The sequence below is a fragment of the Chiloscyllium punctatum genome, chromosome 6, assembly GCF_047496795.1.
Source record: "Chiloscyllium punctatum isolate Juve2018m chromosome 6, sChiPun1.3, whole genome shotgun sequence".
Taxonomy (NCBI): Eukaryota; Metazoa; Chordata; class Chondrichthyes; order Orectolobiformes; family Hemiscylliidae; genus Chiloscyllium; species Chiloscyllium punctatum.
Window position 1 is genome coordinate 140,041,398 of NC_092744.1, and position 5,062 is coordinate 140,046,459.

At 40.3% G+C, this 5,062-nt stretch overlaps 1 pseudogene; it reads right to left on the reverse strand.

Moving 5' to 3' along the window:
- Positions 1-3,476: 3,476 nt before the first annotated feature.
- Positions 3,477-4,441, reverse strand: LOC140478456 (trace amine-associated receptor 2-like; annotated as a pseudogene).
- Between the last annotated feature and the right edge of the window lie 621 nt (positions 4,442-5,062).

A 5,062-nucleotide genomic window follows, 5' to 3' on the forward strand; every position in this document is an offset into this window, starting at 1 on the left:
ACATTTTAAATGTAACCAGTTTGGTGATATGGCCAATGATATAGTTCTCATACTAGGTCAGGTTCTTTGCTAGGCACAAGCCAGGTAAACATCTTTAATTTGGCACAGTAATTTACAAAAACAAGCTTACTCAAGTTATGATGGAACGATACATGGCAAGCAGTGTGGAGAAATATGTACATTAATACTTATCTTTCAATCTATACTGAGAAGCAGTTTGTATACACAGAAACATACACATAAACAGACATACACTGAGACAGTCACAGTGTCACACACAGGTGCACACAGCCACACGAATACACATGCATGAAGACAAACGGAAAAAACTCTGCAGAATATCAGCTTGAAAGAGCTTTTCGTAGCAAAAGTTAAATTCAAGGAAAAAGGAAATATTAAATTTTATTCTGCCTCTGAGGTCATTCTGCTTACACAAGCTGCTGGCAATCGAATTCCTTCCTGGAACAGTTGGATTTGGCTGAATTCAATTTACTTCAGGCAGTGTGGAGATTCCAATGAATCCTCAACTGGAATCCTTCACGAGTGCTAAAGATTACTGATGAGTTTTCACCTCTTATACGTTGCTGTGACAAGGAACAAGGGAAGAGAGAATGCAATAAACCGTGACTTTTCTAGCAGGTGCATCTTCTCCAACATTTAGCTGAAATATGCAATAATGTTATCTGACCACTTAATTGGACCATGTGAAGCCTCCTTCAACATGCTTGGGACTGTATGAACCCATCCCTGTTCCCTGCTCCATATAGGATCAGTTTATAAGCTGTCATTTGAAGATGTGTTTGTACGTGTCCTCATAATTTTGTCCAATAAATTCATGTCTTTGTGCTATCTGTGTTAAAATGAACACACAGTTCTCTTAAATTTGAATCCTTACTTCTAGTTTCCCATACCGGAGGAAATGTCTATCAGCCACGCTCCTGATACACTCTGCTCAAAATCTTATATGGTTCAATATGAAAATCTCTCATTCTCTACCCTGAAGTGCTCTGGTAGAGGTTTATAAAATCATGAGGGGCATGGAAATGGTGAATAACCAAGGACATTTTCTGAGTTTGGGGGAAGTTCAAAACTAGAGAACACAGATTGAATGTGAGGGTGAAAGCTTTAAAAGAGATAAAAGTGGCAACCTTTTCTCGGAGTGTATGGAATGAACTGCCAAAGCAAGTGTTGGAAGCTGGGAAAATTGCAACATTTAAAAGCCATTTGGATGGGTACGTGAATAGGAAAGGTTTACAGGAATATGGGCTAAGTGCTGGGAAATTGGGCAATATTAATTAAGGACATCTGGTTCTCATGGACCAGGTGAACTGAAAGATCTGTTTCTTTTCTGTATGACAGAATAAAGCTTTCTTTCCAGGAACAAGTACAGCGAAACGTCGAACAGAGCTTCAAAATAAATTTAGTATAATTATTTGTCAGTTTAGGGAATCATCACTACACACAATACATCAAATATGGCCACGGAAACCTCATGTACAGATGCAGGAAAATGTCCTGATAGCCTTTGCATGGATTAGAATCATTCCTTAGACATTCCTAATCACTTACTGCATCGGCACACTAACCTTGTGTGATGTACGTACGAGGATGCACAAGTCCTGTTGTACCACTGAGTTTGTGATCTCTCTCATTTTAAGTAGTTTACTGTTGTTTTACCCTTTTGTCACATAATAAACTTATTTAGCCCAGGTTATACTGTTTCGGTTGAAGGTTTACGCATTAACGCTCCTGTCTCTATCCCATTGCAGACTCTCGACCTCCACTTTACACCTTATTGAATGACTATCTTGGTGGCTGAGCTAAATGAGCTCCAATCCATAGAAATATACAGCGCAGTACAGGCCCTTTGGCCCTCGATGTTGCGCCGATCCAAGCCCACCTAAGCTACAATAGTTCACTATCCTCCATATGCCTATCCAATGCACGTTAAAATGCCCATAAAGAGGGAGAGTCCACCACTGCGACTGGCAGGGCATTCCATGAACTCACGAGTCGCTGAGCAAAGATTCTACCCCTAACGTCTGTCCTATACCTACGACCCCTTAATTTAAATCTATGTCCCCACGTAATAGCTGACTCCATACATGGTAAAAGGTTCTCATGGTCAAACCTATCTAAACCTCTAATCATCTCCTACACCTCTATAAAGTCACCCCAAACCTTTTTTCTCCAAATAAAACAGCTCCAAATGCCTCAGCCTTTCCTCATACGATCTTCCTAACATACCAGGCAACATCCTGGTAAACCTCCTCTGCACCCGTTCCGGTGCCTCCACATCCTTCCTATAGTATGGCGACCAAAACTGCACACAATACTCCAGATGCAGCCGAACAAGAGCCTTATACAACTGTAACATGACCTCAGGACTCCGGAACACAATTCCTCTACAAATAAAAGCCAGTACGCCATATGCCTTCTTCACTGCACTATTTACCTGGGTGGCAATTTTCAGAGATCTGTGTACATGGACACCAAGATCCCTCTGCTCATCCACACTACCAAGTCTCCGACCATTAGTCCGGTACCCCATCGTTTTGTTACTCATACCAAAGTGAATCACCTCACACTTACACACATTGAACTCCTTTTGCCACCTTTCTGCCCAGCTCTGCAGCTTATCTATATCCCACTGTAACCTAGCACATCCTTCCTCACTGTCAATAACTCCACCGACTTTCGTATCATCTGCAAACTTGCTCACCCAACCTTCTAGCCCCTCCTCCAGGTCATTTATAAAAATGACAGTTTTTTAAAAATTGTTTTGCCAACAAATTAAGTCCTTTTAATGCAGTAAAGACTCTTAAAAATATTTTAAAAGTACTCAAATTCAGGAGCCAAATTAAAGGAGATGTCAAACACTTGGACAGAGAGGAAAGAATTCAATAGACAGCATAAGCAGTTTTTCCTGAAATAAAAAGATCAGTTCCACACAACAATAATAAACTCGTTTCACACATTTTCAAACCAAATCTATCAGACACTCCCTTGAGTATTTTGAACAAACCATTACAATGTAACATAAGATGCAGTGTACTTTTAAAAATTGTGAGCAATATAAAATTGATTTTAGACAAATTAATATTTATTCTGAATGTACAATTTAAAGCTTTAAGCACATAATGCAAAGGGACCGAAACAATGATCAAAGTTATTTCACTAAATGGATGAAAGTTTAACAGAAAGGAAATTATAGTTATAACTAATGCTCTTTTTCTTTCAAAATGACCCATATTTATAGAAGAAACATCACCAAATATTTTGAACAACACTGGTGTTATTGCTTTGCTCCTTAAAACCACCCACAGCACTGGGGCACTTTCACCAATATCAACACCCCATTGTTTCATAAAATACAATCTCAATAGATGAAAAAAAAAGTTATTGTTTGCAGTCAAAACATATCGAACAGCTTTATGCAACAGTCATGTTGCTGCCCATGGATTTTGGTCGTTTGGCTAAATGGGGAGATAGTCTTCACGTGACAGTGTTGCAAGATGTGTATTCTGTCTGGTGCTGTCTGACAAGTTGTTATTTTGGCAATTGTTGGCCAAAACCTTACAGCCAATTATCATGTAGAAAGCTTGCCGGAAAGATTGATTGAAGAAAGCATAGAATAAAGGATTGAGAGTTGAATTAACATAACCCAACCATAAAAAAAACTTCAAGAAGAACATGGTGTGCTGGGTATCCAAGCAAAGGGTTAATTATATTCATAATAAAGAATGGAAACCAGCAGATCAGGAAACATCCCATGATGATTCCAAGAGTTTCAGCTGATTTCTTTTCTTTCTCCATGGAAGAATTTTGGAACCTCGTCAAAGTGCTTCTTCCCTGTATCCCATTTTCAATGCTATATATGTCTTGGAGCCTTGCTACTTGGAAAATTTTTCCATATGCCACGAGCATCACGAACATGGGATAGTAGAAGGCGATAACTGAAGCAGAGACAGCATAAGGAATATTGACCATAAACACACAACTGTGTGGATCGAGGTGTTGTAGAATGGCCTCCAAACCCCTCAAAAGGTCATCTAGGAACAAGAACACATACGACACCATAGCAGGAACAAACCAACAAATCAGAAGAAGGATGGTCACTCTTTTTCTGAGACATCCTGACCGGGTATTTCAGTGGGGAACACACGGCATAGAATCGATCGAAGGCAATGCAGCTGGCGTTCATGATGGAAGAGGTGCACAGCATTACATCCATGATCGTGTGGATTTGGCAAAATGTTTTTCCAAAATACCATCCAAAGACCAGTTTGGTCATACTGAAAGGCATCACACTAATGCCAACGAGGAAATCTGCAACAGCCAGGGACACTATAAAAGCGTTAGTTGGAGTCCGCAGTTTGGTGAAGTAGGCGATTGAAGCAATTACCAAAAGGTTTCCAAAGATAGTTCCAGCTATGATCATGGTGAGAATACTGAAGACATCAATCTAATTTATGACTTGCCATGTTGCAGTTAATTCTTTTCCCCCCAATCACTCCCCACATCCAAATTATTGATAGGTTCGAAATAGTTGTTGATCTTGCACTGATATCTAAGGCACTCCACCAAGTTAAAGTTCACTACACTGAACTGAAAACAAACATCAATCCCTACTGTCTGTTCCCTGAGAGCTACCCAGGGTTCCCTGTTCCTGTGTAGCAGCCTCGGTTGGACGGCCTCTTCCTGTGCTGTATAATGTACTTAAATGGCTGAATGACTTTATCATCTTCCTTTGTAAACCCTTAGAGGGGCAGAAAGGACTCCTCGTGCCTCATTGCTGACCGGCAGAATGGGATCTTCCTCTCCTTCTGTAAAAGCAACGAGGTTTGAGTGAGAGAACAAGACATGGATTAGGAGCAGCAGGTTGCCTTTCATCCCCATGCGTCTGCTGCTCCATTCAGAATGCTAATTGTTAATGTGATTGCAACTATACATCCCTTTCCTCTCTGTTCCCAAAAAAAAGATTCCTTTGTTCACCAATGATCTATGAAACTCAACCTTGAATGTTTTCAGTAACCCACTCTTCACTGCTACCTGGGCATGG